This window comes from Schistocerca cancellata, chromosome 1 (genome assembly GCF_023864275.1).
Source record: "Schistocerca cancellata isolate TAMUIC-IGC-003103 chromosome 1, iqSchCanc2.1, whole genome shotgun sequence".
Lineage (NCBI taxonomy): Eukaryota > Metazoa > Arthropoda > Insecta > Orthoptera > Acrididae > Schistocerca > Schistocerca cancellata.
Window position 1 is genome coordinate 623,546,284 of NC_064626.1, and position 14,284 is coordinate 623,560,567.

The following is a 14,284-nucleotide window of genomic DNA, read 5'->3' on the forward strand; positions in this document are numbered from 1 at the left end:
GGAGGCGGCGGACTGTGCGCACACCAGATTTGGAGGACCAGGTTCTACAGGATATTGAGACGAACCATACAAGTTCGAGGCAAGTGGCCAGCCAACATGATATACACCAAAGTACTGTTGCGGATACATGTAGTAAGCGTTGCTTCACGCAGCGGAGAATGGCAAAACAGAGGGACGCCGGCGACCGAGGCGTTGCGAAGTAAGCACGAACAGATAGCCTTGCTGACAACAGCAGTCTACAAACAGGCTGACGCAAGGACGCACACAGACCGAGCGCCGAGCGAAGCCTGGAGAGTGCTGAGTAAGGGGAGGTGAGGCCAGCACGCTAAGTTACGCTGCAATATGCTGCGGGAGTAATAACAAAAAGCTACCGCCTAGGGTAAAAAACGTCCTCCTGCCGGATATAAATAGTGGAGCGCAGGCAGCAACAGACAGAAGCCATTAGGAAGCAGTTCGGATCTGAGGACGGACGTGGTCCGTGTCCGAATGTTCAATCTTCGCAGGTGACGATTCCAGAAGTCTGTTCCAGCTCGCAGCAGTAATCCGTTCGCCGCCAGATGTAAACTTCAGCTCTGGGGGTCGGCCCGACTCCGGTCGGCACCATGGCTGACTAACTACAGCGAGAACTTCCATCAGGACTGCCGCAGCACGGTCTTGGTCGCAGGCGCCGCTGGGGTCTGACGCCTGGACTTCACGGCAACCCGGTTTTACGGCGCGTGGTCCGTCCATGACGGGACCTGGCGGACATCGCGACTGACGGCTTCCGAGCCACCGGTGCAGCAGGCATCGGCAGCTGACCTCACGTCGACGTGGCTCCGTGGGCGTGCCCGTACTGGGGCGCCGAGCGGCGACGAGTTCCTCTCAACCACAGGGCATCCTGGCTTCAGCGGAGCACTGGTGGCCTGAGGCTCCCGAGTGCGATCAGCAGCGCGCATTGCGCGCATTGTCAGAGAATCAACACAGCAGCAGCCAGGCGGAGGGATCTTCAGGGCTGGGCAGCGACGACGAGGGAGAAATTGTAAAGAAAGTCCAATAAATAATTGTAAAACTCCACGCCGTCTCAGTCTTTGGCGCAGCCACTGTGTCTGCTGCTAACAAGTGGTGCAGAAGTCGTAACAGTACTATTGTGTGTATCCTGCATGACAAATATGTGTGACCGTGTATGTTGCACTCAATGGAGGCCACTTTGGACATCTGTTGTGACTTGGATGCGAAGCGGCGCTGTTCTGTGTTCCGGGACGATTTGTTGTCGTTGCACGCACACCGTCTATTTCTGGACACCTGTTCATGGGCCTTTTTTTCCTCCAATTCCAGTGAGGTATCCATCCCCGCGGTTTATCGGTTTTATTAATGTTCATTCTCTACAACATTTGCTCTCTTTACTAACGCTAATCCCGCCGTTAAATAATTCCGGTATGTAACCTCACTGAGGTAGAAACACACTAGAACAATAAGAAACAATATATTTCAGCTAACTTTACACGAACACTAATGTTCCAACAGGAGGGAGGGTTTTGATAAGCTTATGTGGGCGATGTTGCTGATTACCATACTGATTGGTAGAGTATGCGCCAACCCAAGAACGTCAAGTTAGCTCTGGGAGAGAGACAGGCAGCGTTTTGAACAAAACCATGCGTACTGAAGTGTGGCGAAACGTGGCGGGGCTGGCACCGCCGGTGCAGGCGCGATGTTTAATAACGTGGCGCTGCTGCGGGTTGCGGGCCCGCCACCGCAGAATGTTAATGGCCCACCGGCAGGTATTTTAGGTAATTGCCCGCCTGCCTCTGAATTAAATCTGGAACGTTCTTCTCGACGCGCAGATGCTGCCTGGCTGCAATAAAATCCCCATATTCCGAGGAAAAATCGGATATTTGAACGCAGAGGCCGTCGAATTACCGTTTACGTTACCATAAACCGGGTTTGTTTCCACACTAATTCTTACTTAGAATATATGAAGGAAGAAATGTACGACAACTATCTGTCTTTAAAAATCTGGTAGCGTTGTACTCATTACAATGGCTAAATCCAAAAGTTTCCGTTTGAGGGCGTTGCTTCTGCGTATAAGTAACGTAGTGCGACTCCGATACGAGTATACAGGGTGTCCGAAACTATACGTTCAAATTAATACGGCCAGTATAGAACATCAAAACAAATACATTTAGTTGTGAAACGAAGAATCAGGCGGGAGAGCATCTCAACAGAAGAGAGGATTTAATCAAATTAGCAACGGAATTCTACAAAGCAATATACACAAGTTCTCTGCTAAACAAAGTCAGACCGCAACCCTGTCGATCCAGACCCAACCGCCACTGAAACCATAACCGCTACAACAAACAGCGATTTTGGAACAACCATCACTGAATTGAAAAATGGAACGTCACCTGGAGAAGACAACATATAGAATGAGCTCTTAAAAGAAGTCCACGACCTCCTAACGCCATTCATCACAGAAGTGTTCTACAAAATCATACAAACCAAAGACATTCCCGATCAGTGGAATGTACTTTTGCACAGAAAAGGTACCAAAGATGACATGAAGGACTAAAGACCCATAAGCCTGATGTTTAATCTACATAAACTATTCAAGAAAATATTAACAAGGCTATTAACAAAAACACAAGACGAGAACCAACCCTCAGGACAAGCAGGATTCCGCAAAGGATTTAGATCAGTGGACCATATTCAAACCACTAATTAGATAATAACCCCGCGGGATTAGCTGAGCATACTCGCTTCGGCGGTACATATACTAAAATTGGAACGATACAGAGAAGATTAGCATGGCCCCTGCGCAAGAATGACACTCAAATCGTGAAGCGCCGGCACGGTAGCTCAGCGTGTTCGGTCAGAGAGCTGGTTGGCCTCTGTCATAAAAAACTGAGAGAAAGGATCAACAGCGAATTTCAATGGATGTCATGTGACGTCTGCAACGACCAAAGACAACGATCAACAACGAACAAAATTAAAAAAAAGAAAAAAGCCGTCTGAGGCGCTGCAGTCATGGACTGTGCGGCTGGTGCCGGCGGAGGTTCGAGTCCTCCCTCAGGCATGGGTGTGTGTGTTTGTCCTTAGGATAATTTAGGTTAAGTAGTGTGTAAGCTTAGGGACCGATGACATTAGCAGTTAAGTGCCATAAGATCTCACACATATTTGATCTTTTTTTTTTTAATCAGATAATAGAAAAATATACCTTGCTTTTGTTGCTGGCAGCAAAGCATTCGTTACCATCAAACACCCAAACATACTTCAAGCACTAATAAATCAAAGAGTAGAAGCAAAATACATCAAGTTACTATGAAACATTCGAAACCACACCTTCGCTAGAGTTAAAACCGCAAAGACAGGCCAACCTTTCCGTGTGGAAAGAGGAGTTGGATAAGGGGATCCGATCTCACCAAAACTATTTACCTGCATACTGGATATATTCAGGAAACTAAAACGGAATGTGCCTCAACGGCAAGAGACTGACAAATTTGAGGTTCACTGACTACATAGTCCTCTTCGCCAAAACTGCAAGGGAACTGCAATGAGTGCTCCAGGAGCTTTACACACAAAGCAAGATAGCAGGACTCACAATGAACAAATCTAAAACGCAAGTAATGACAAATGAATTAGAAACCCGAATATATCTTGAAGGAACGGAACTAATATATACATCACAATACATTTGCGTAAGGCAATAATTTCCTTTAACAATAAAATGGAAAAAGAAATAAAGCGAAGAGTTTCCCTAGATTGGAAAGCTATCTAGGCCTTAAAGTTGATATTGATAGGCTGAACCCTGAAGAGGAGGCTCAAAATGCAGGCGCTCGAAAGCTGCGTTTTTCCAGCGTTATATCAGACATGGGCTGTCAAAGCCAAAGAGAGAAACACTCTATAGGTGTGCCAAAGGAAAATGAAGAGGAAGATCCTTGACATTTCTCTGAAAGACAGAATATCGAACAGCTCGATACACAAGATGTCAGCAACAGTAAATATAGCACAACGGACCAAATGGAAATGGGGCGACCACGTGGCGGGGCTGCAAGACGACAGATGGACGGCACGAGCTGCCACAGGGGACCCCTGCATCGGCACGAAACTCCCAGGAAGACCAAGATGCAAATGGTTGGACTTATTCAGAAAACAAACAGGAAGACGAAGACAGTGGACCATCATAGCCAGAAACAGGAAAGAGTGGAAAGGACTAGAACTACAACTAAGTGATCAAGTGTAATTCAATGTGTAGTGTACATTAAGTGCGGTACTCTCTTACGCGGACTATCTCAGTGCGCGAGTCTTTACAAGCAGCTACCCCTTTGTCCTCAATGAGACAACATAGTCTACTTTCATTCATTCTTCATTCACACTGGGGCTCGAAGGCAATTTCTGATGCTACGGACGATTTACATAGAAGGTAGTTTAGCTTGTTAATCACAATAGTGGCATTCACAGGAACTCCTCGAATGTGCGATCATTGATCTGTGTGCATGCAGTATATCAACACACCATTGGTTGTCGTGTCCGTTCGAAGATCCTAGCATGTCCTGAATGGTACCAGGAGCAACTCGAGCTACGAGATCCTCATCTGTATCCACGATGGTTTCACATACTAACTGCTTCCTTTTGCCCCCTGAAGAGGAAATCCAGGCACGTGAGGTCAGGTGACCCGGGCGGCCCGGCCACAGGGCCACCTCGGCTGATCCATCGATTCCCGAAGGTGTCGCTCAGCAATGTTGAAATGGCCTGGTGCCCCATCGTGCTGGAAGTACATCCTTTCCCTGAAATACAAAGGTACAGCCCCCAGCAGTTCTGCCAACAAAAGTTCCAAAAAGCTGCGATATCTCCGTCATTTGAGACGGAATGGAAGAATGTATGGTCCATTCGACCTATCACCGGGAATGCTGGCTAACACATTAACAGCCGGCCGTTGTGGCTGAGCGGTTCTAGGTGCTTCAGTCTGGAACCGCGCGACCGCTGCGGTCGCAGGTTCGAATCCTGCCTCGGGCATAGATGAGTCCTTAGGTTAGTTCGGTTTAAGTAGTTCTAAGCTCTAGGCGACTGATGACCTCAGATGTTAAGTCCCATAGTGCTCAGAACCATTTGAACCATTAATACCAAAACACTGTTGATGAGCACGAGCTCGCGTACGCCGTGGGTTCACATCTGAACTAACATTCGAACTGTGGAGATTTGAATGGCAGTACACATTCCCAGTCAGTGACACCGATACAGCAGCTCACGCCAGCACCAGTAAAAAAAATGTTACCTAACATTACAATTTGACTTCAGAGACCTTATGTTTCTTATCGAAATATGTTTGTTTTGATGCTCTCTACCGCCTGTATTAATCTTAAATGATAGTTTCGGCACACGCTGTACAAGCACCGACATGTGTGCACGGGACTAGTATGGCGCTCGTGTCTTTTCGTCGTGCTTGCGGTATGTGCGGAAACGTGAACTATGGAGGCGTTATTACTAAATTCGTCGAGACAGGTCCTATGTGCTGCTTTTCTTTTCGTAGCCGTCGAAGGACAAGCAGCGGAAGACATCCGTCTGAGAATGAAGAATTTGTATGGGGCAGCATGTCTGTCTAAAAGCGTCAAGTACTGTTCTGGTTGCGATTCGACACAAGACGCCCGTCGATCAGAGAGCTGCTCAGAAGTTACGCCAAGTCAAGCGCCAGGCACTCGAGCACCCGCCTTACAGCCCTGACCTCACCCCATGCGATTATCACGCCTCCGGCCACTCACGAAAGGCGTTGAAAATTGGACGATTCCTGTCGGACGTGGATGTGCAGCAGGCAGTTGCGGACTTCTTCACACTACAGGACACGGTGTTTAACTTCAAACTTTTGCGTCAGTGGGATGATTGCCTCAATGCTCATGACGATTTTGCCGGATTGGCTTACCGATTAGAGCCTTTACGGCCTTAGAACAGAAACCTTTTGATCGCTCCTTGTACAAATTAATGAAATCATGAATTTTTGCTAGAAAAAATAGCACAACTTAACTGGCTTCAAGATGACGCGAGGAATAAAAACACAACAGTTTACACCAGCAATTTACGTAATTCATTTTTAGAAGCATTATGAAAATAGATAGCTGAGGAAATGATTAACTCTTCACTTCTACAATTAACTCAACAATTATTATGGTACATAAGCTATAAAATAATTCTAAATCAAGCTAAGTCGAATTAAGTAATTTTAAAGAGCCGCGGTGTTATGGCTGTGCAAAGGTTGCATAATCGTTAGCCTCTTAATTGGTGTTCGATTTTGGTTATGATAAATTCATACATTTACCCTGAAAGAGTTTTTATCTTTATCCTGAAATTTTTGTCTTTTCTTTATTGATTTAAAAATTTTATTGATTTCATTTTTTTTTTTTTTAAGAAATCGAAGATTAATAGAAGAGATGGTCAAAAGTCACGACTAATAGAAAACGTTGATTCATTTTCTGGTACACTACACGAGAAAAACTGGTTAACTACCACAGAAGTTGCAGCTCCAGCTTCTCCGGTTAAAATTAAAGTGATTTGTCTGCAGAACTTCTAATATTGCGTTCAGATGCTGCCTTGGGCCTGATACAGAGACACAAGTAGAGTTTCAGGGGCCAGTGTCCTACGCGGATGAAAGTGTCCCGTATATTATTACTTGATTGCAAATATTGACACAGTCTTGTGAGATCTCCAGAAAATTGGATAAAGCTACGAGATGTGCGGTATGTTAACAATGTAGGACGTGTAATGAACTGGAAATGTAAGGACGCGTAAGGAACTGAAAATCAGAGTGATGACATTCTCTCAGATGCCGTGTAACCGAGAGATTGAAATCACTGTCAGTAGTTGAGGTTGTTAAATGAAGCTTATAGTAATGTAGCTGACAACTGTCTGATGATAAGTGTCTTAAGATAGATTGAAGAAAGGAGGGACAACATATGCATAATTTCTACTCAACGTCACGCTTATCAGAGATTACTGGACAAGCACGAGTGACAGTTGAAGAATCGGCCGTGACCTCAGTTATGGAGCCACACCTAGGATCAACGGTCACAGTAACAGTGAGTCTAGAACGAAGTTTTCTCTGTTGTAAGTACAAGCAAAAGACGCTAATGAACAAAAGCAAAATAAGATACGTTAAACCATGCTGTGTCAGTTACGGAAGCTGCAGTGTGTAAACTGCGATGGTTACTTGAAAATATGTATCAGGAACTAAAACGAGAGCAGTGCAGAGATAACGAAAATCAAACAAAGGTAAAATACAAAGATATTAATTACATTTGTGAAAGATGTATATTGTTATTACTTTCCGGGGCGAATACTTGTGGAGAAACAGGTCGGAGCATGAGATTGAGGGAAAGGATGCGAGAGGAAAAGGCAGGTTTTATGGTTGGACGACCTTGGGTGGATAATATTTTTAGCCTTAGTCGAGTTAGTCAAACGACCTATGCTAAGAACTGTGGAGTTAGAAAAACTACACTATTCTATAGCCATCATCAACGTACTATGTGAAACGATAGAGTGCCACATATATTAACAGGGAGTTCTGCGCTCATAGGTAGCACACCCCGCCTAGTACACGTCCACCGCTCGAGGGCCACGTCACCAAGTTACGACACCTGAGGATGGGCTTATAAGAGCCGGAAACCGATCGTGTGATAATAAAAGAATTTTACAACTGAAGCGGTATTTTCAACCTCTGGTATAATGCTCAGTTGCGGATGTTCCTCCAACAGGATTGTTTGTACTTAGGATCAGTTATAAATTCCTGTGGCTGTGAAGCAGATGTGAAAAGCAGGAGCCATCATGCAAGAGGAGCAATGAAGATGGTCAACGGACTTCTATGGAGTAGGGAAACATCAAAAGAAAGAAGAGGACTCTGCTTATAGGTTGAAAAAATACTAGTATGTGGAGCAGCCACGGATGAACTTCGGCGAGACGCAAATTAGTAAAATACAAGACAGCACGGGTTGGTTAAATAAGGAGGATATCCACAACAGAGAGGAGAAGAAGTGAGGAAATTAGGGAGATAATGGATATGGAACAACCAGTCGTGCAAAGGATTACAAAAACGGTTTTTTGCAGTGATGTGTCTTGTTATATGAGAGGAGCAATTAGACGATGGAGCAAATCAATCCTGGAGTTTTGTTCGCCGGGAAAGAGGAAGCTCGGACGGCCGACAATAGTATCGAGAGCGGGATGATTGGAATGATGAGAAAGAGAGATCTGAAAGAGGAAGACTGACATGAACATGAAACTGGGGGGACTGGGGACAGCTGAAGAATGGAAAACCATTAAAAGTAAAGGTAAGTACAGAGCGTTGAGACACAGACAGCCTTTCCTTAGTTTTCATCATTTTTTTAACAAAACCACCTGATAATAGCTGTCGTTGCACAGCCGTTTCTGCTGCAGCGTATTCGTGTGAACAGGGAAATTGTAATTCGTGCCAATGCAATCAACATGCTGCATTGTCTCTCAGAAAGTTTCACCTCTCTGTTACTTGTTACTGTGTTCACTAATTATTGATATGAGGTGAAAATAACGAAGTCGTTTCCACCAATTAAAAAGTTATTGTCATTTGATCCATCTCAGTCTGCAGGGCGTTCGCAACTTCTGAGGAAACACACCTTCTCATCGTATTTGGTATTGCACAAATAAGCCTCCGAATTGATACAGTTCTTATCTCGAGAAGATATCATTGCAAGTTGTTTTCAGTGACTATTCCAAACGGGTCATTAAAATACTGTCTGTATCTGGACAGACTATGTGATATCAAATATCGCCATCACCAAAGAATAATAATTTCCCTGTTTTATAAAATTAGTTAATAATTTGGTTTCCAATTTAGTTTGAAACTTTCACTCTTAGAGTGATAATGATTTCAGTTGAATCGGTTGATAAATCACAGATCTTGTGTCAAGAGGTACTCGCAATGATTGCCAGCGGCCTTGCCTCGTTGAATACACCGGTCCCAGCAAGATAACTGAAGCTACGAATTTTCGGGCGTGGCCGGTACTTGGATGGGTAACTTCTGAGTATGCCACGTGCTGTTGGCTGCTTTCCCCCTGCCTTTACGGGTACGTGAAGGCGGGGTGGTGGCTGATAACCAGACTTCGCGCCAATGTACTGGAATAAACTGCAGACATCTCCTCAGTCTCTCATGAAGCGAGGGTCTGCAAAGCTATTGATGGTGATCCGTTCTACCGATGGAGACGTTAAGCTCTTCGGCGAGCTTGCTGCTACACGAGAAGCGTAGGTTATGTTCCGGCGCCGGGTGTCATCCTCTCCCCTCTGTCGTCATCATCCATCACAAATATGACACCATACTACTCGCGTCTATTAAAGTCACCTACTTTTATCAAATACGGTTAAAACACACAACTCGCGCACTTCTCGAAGGAAAAGTGCCATTGGGAGCGATGTACAGAAAAACCTTTCCAATTAGGCTGTTGAACCTGCCCTTCAGGGTGTTCAGTCAACAACGCCATACGACTTTTCTTTTATCGAAGTAATGAAAGATTCTTACACAGAAGTTTGGATTCCTGTCTGACACAGCCTCTCACATTCTTGTGTGAAATCGAATTACACCTAGAAAATATGTTAATTGTCGTCCTCACTGAAAATCATATAATTAGCAGATTTAAATGCTAGGTTTATTAGACAGGCAGAACCTGTAATATCATTTGAACAGTAGAGAACACATTGAGGAGTTTGTCCAACTAAACCATCGTAACAATCAGTCGTATTTTAAGCCACCGCACTTATCAATTGCAAATATGTTTGGAAAGATAGGTAACTGACTTGGTAGCACAATACGAAAATTACATACTACACTGTGGTATCAAGAACATGCAGTGTTTCTGCACCAACGTTTCATCATGGACTCGTGGAACTATCTGTTAAACGGTTCAGGCAGAGAAAGTTTGTTGTTTCTTTTTATTCCCATCAGTCCTGTGAATGGTGTGATGCGACGAGTCGCAAATTCCTCAACTGTGCCAACATTTTCATCTCAGAGTAGCCCTTGTACCAAAGTTCAACAGTTAGTTTTGGATGTTTCCAGGGCTCTGATTTCCTCTACAATTCTGGCGTCTACAGCTCAAGGGAAATGAAAGTTTATGTCGTAACACATGTCCTATCAATGTTTCCCTTCTTCTTCTCAGTGTTTCCCGTATGTTCCTTTCTTCGCCAATTCTGCAGGGAACTTTCTCATTCCCCACATTATCAGTGACATAATTTTCAACATTCTGTAGCACCACATCTCAAATGCTACGATTCTCTTCTTTTCTGGTTTTCCCACAATCCATGAGTCACTAATATAAAATGCTGTGCTCCTTACGTGCATTCTCAAAATTTCTTCCTCAAGTTAAGGCTTATGTTTGATATCAGTAGACTTCTCTTGGGCAGGAATGCGCTTTTCGCTAGTGCTAATCCGCTTTTCACGTCGTCCTTGTTTCTTCCGTTATGGGTTATTTCGCTTTCAAGTTAGATGAGTTCCTTAACTTCGTATATTTCGTGGCGACCAATTTTGATATTAAGCTGCTTATTATTCTCACTTCTGCTACTTCTCATTAGTTTCGTCTTTTTTAGGTATATTATGTACTCATGAGACTGTTCGATAGTTTCAGCTTTCTCTTTTACAGAAGATAGTAATATCGTCATCAGTACCTATCGCTGATACCGTTTAATCATTAATCTGAAGCCTATTCTTAAACATTTCTTTTATTTCCGTCGTTGCTTCTCATACGTGTCAATTGAACAGTAGGGGCAAAAGACTGCACCATTGTCTTACATTCTATATAATTATAGTCTTCATAATCAGAGCATATTGTTCTTGGTCTTTCAGTGTTATTGTCCCCTCATGGTTCTTGTAGATAATGTATATTAGCCGTCCTTCCCTATAGCTCACCCGTAGTTTTCTCAGCGCAGCGTTTTAGGAATTCCGACGGACTGTTAACTATCCCTTCTGGCATGTTTGATCTCACGTATTCCATAGATCTTTCAAATTCGGACTCCAATCCCTTCCCTATCTGCTCCAGTTTCTTCTTGTCTCACCCCATGAGAAAATTCGTACCCCTCAGTTGTTTCTCAGTGTACTCGTACCACCTGTCCACTCTTACCTGTGTGTTTTAACGTTGGATTACAGGCATTCTTTATTTCCTGTCCTTGCTTTTAATTTCACCGAAGGTTGTTCTGACTTTTTTATATGCTGAACCTCTCTTCCCGACATTCATTTCCTTTTCGATTTCTTCATACTTTTCCTGCAGCCAATTCACCTTGTTTCCCTGCACTTCCTATTTATTTCGTTGCTAAGTGATTTGTATTTCTACAGTCCTATCTTTTGATGAATATTTTTGTACTTCCATCTTTCATCGATCAACTGAATTATTTCTCGTGCTACCCAAGTTTCCTTTGCAGTTATCTTCCTCGTACGTTTATCTGCCCAAAATCTGTGATCGCTCTTTTTAGAGATGTCCACTCATTTCAATTGAACTCTTTAATCGTAATATCCACATCTTTATCGAATTTCAAACGCCTCTCAGCGTTCTTGAGTACTTCAGTACCCAACTTCATTCCATAATGGTTCTTCCAAGCTATTCTCTTAAGCTTCAGTTTACTCTTCATCACTACTAAATTCTGCTCTGAGTTGATCTGCTCTTGGGTGCGCCTTACAACATCTGATTTAGGAATCTCTGACCATGATGTAATGCACCTGGAATGTTTCCGTGTCTCCAGGCCTTTCCTACGTATACTTCCTCCTCTTGACATTCTTGAACAGATTACTCGCTGTTACTAGCTGAAATTTGTTGCAGAACCTAGTTAGTGTTCCTTCTCTCTAATTCCTAATGGCTAGCCATTGTACGGCCACAATTCTTTCTTTCTCTCCTTCTCCTAAAACCACTTTCGAATCCCCCATGACTATTAGGTTATCATCTCCCTCTACCTACTTTATTACCCATTCAGTATCATCATACTTTTTAACAGTCTCTTCATAATCTGCTTCCGACTTAACACTTATACCTGAACTATTTTGGATCCCGGATCTGATGAGACCTACACTGTCACTGAACCGTTCACGTTAATTCCCTCTCTTCTCATTCCTCCTCTTCATAATGAGTCCTATTCTCATCATACCATTTTGTGCTGCCGTTGGTGTTACCCTATATTCTTGTGATCATAAATTCTCTTCTTTAAACTGGTAGGTTCTGAGAGTAAGAAAGTATCGAGCGTAAGAAAAATAAGAAAATAGATAGTTATTTATTTACCACAGAGCCTATACTACAAGTATCGAAACAAGCAAAACTGTTCCGGCACAACAGACAACCTTTTGATTACACCGATCAGCAGACTGAAAAAAAGTCTTTAGATTCTGATAAATGAATAAGAATGCCGCTTGTCCTGTAATAAACATTACTGATAGCCGACACTTTAGGTGCTGTACAATACGCATCTTGGAAGCAGACATTGAAAACATAAATCAAAATAATTTTCAAACGCAAACGTTCAAACTTTATCAAGGCATATGTCTGAGGCCATTAATACGCAAAATTTAAAGGAATAAGAGGTTGTACACGTTACATAGGTAAACCACTTATCAAAAGTTTTTAAAAGGGAAGCTTTTATACACGTCTATGAAGCAGACAAAGTACTGTCATTTATAATCAATACTAGAAACAATAGTGAAAGAAGAAATACTACATGCCCGTCCAGGACGTCGATATACGTTTAATGCGTCGGAAAAACTACAGCTAGTAGAATGACGGGTTAAGAACGTGTAACACCTCCGTTTTTTATCCCGACCTGATCTGATCGAATAGCAGCCCAATAATTATTATTAATGTGACCGTGTGCCTAATGGGGCTGGCAATCGGAATTGACTGCTACGGAAGTTGTTACTTTCCAGTTCGTCCTTCTCAAATTCTGTAATAATGAAATGTCTGGTAACAAGAAAAACTAATTACGAACCTATATTCGTCTCAAAAACACAAAAAGGAGGAGACAGCCACTGCCTTCGTCATACATATCTAATTACGGCTAATCTCAGCACAGGCTTCTTCATTTTTCATTATCGTCACACGTTAATCCATCACTGCAATCCAACACTGCAATCCAACACTGCAATCCAAAGAGATGCCGGCGCGGTAGACGCGAAACCAAAATATCGGCACTAGAATATCACTAATCACTTTCGTAACAATACTTCTTCACTTTCCCGGTATTATTCTAGCACAAAGGGGTTAAACCACGGCGATGGCAACTCCCTTTGTCGTTAAAGCCTTGCATTACAACAACGGGCCTCCACACATCTCTACCCGCAACATGGCACACGCTCAACTCCACACTCGCTCTCGCAACACGACACAATCGATTGTTCACCCTATCGACCTGTGCCGAGTGCAAACTTATAGTAAGGGCCTACGGACCCCTTACAAACGACAAAAGGCACTAAATGATGACAGAAGTTTAACAAGTTAACGCCCGCCAAAAGTAGATCTCATCACGGTTTCTGCATGTCAGTCATGGACGACGAAGGTTGCCACGTCCACCAATCAAGGCAGCAGGGAACTCGGCAAAACGAACAACAGCACGTGGCCTTGTCATCTCGCAGACAGAGTAGGCGAAGGCATGGTCTGCGTGGCAAACACCAGCATTCCAAACACAGGGAGCAGTGCAAGGCAGTACCTCGGCACAAGCCACGATTCCTAGCACGGCTTCGTCCAGTGGCCAATTCTCCGACGACCTCCAGCCTATGGCCCCCTGACCTGACATCCCACCTCGTGTGGCTCCCAAAAGCGCCACCGCACGTGATGTCCGATTATCTGTAACTGAGAAACATGACCGAAGAGGTTCAATAAGTACCAGGACCGATATAGAGCGCACATGCATTAAGATTGAGCGTTTGAATTGCTCTTTTTACATTTGCAAGCTCCCTTCCCACGTTCAAACTTCTGACATTCCACCCTCCCACTCATGAAGTGATGCCCTTCGATTGATTATTCCATATTTTTCCCATGATCACCTCCCTCTTGGCAGCCGTGTTCCGGAGATCTGATTGGGGAACCAAGCTGGAATCCTATGCCAATGAAGAGACCGTCATGACACTTCAAGATTACAGACCATATGTCATATGGACACAATTTACATGTCCCTAATGCAAAAGTTTCCGTTGCCCTCTGCATTCTCGTGCATTGTCTATTCTTCCGGCTTTTTGGGGTAGTTTCCGCCCCAAGGGCGAGAGAGTGCCCTAAAATTGTTTCCTCTTCTCCCCCTTCTTTCCTTACTTGTTGGTAGAACGAGGGTGACTTCT

General features: G+C 43.8%; 1 non-coding gene across 1 annotated transcript; it reads left to right on the forward strand.

Annotated features, from left to right (window-relative positions):
- The first annotated feature begins 2,725 nt into the window (after positions 1-2,725).
- On the forward strand, positions 2,726-2,831 carry LOC126097069 (U6 spliceosomal RNA). Its single transcript, XR_007522087.1, has one exon. It is a non-coding gene; the product is annotated as a U6 spliceosomal RNA (small nuclear RNA).
- Positions 2,832-14,284: the final 11,453 nt, after the last annotated feature.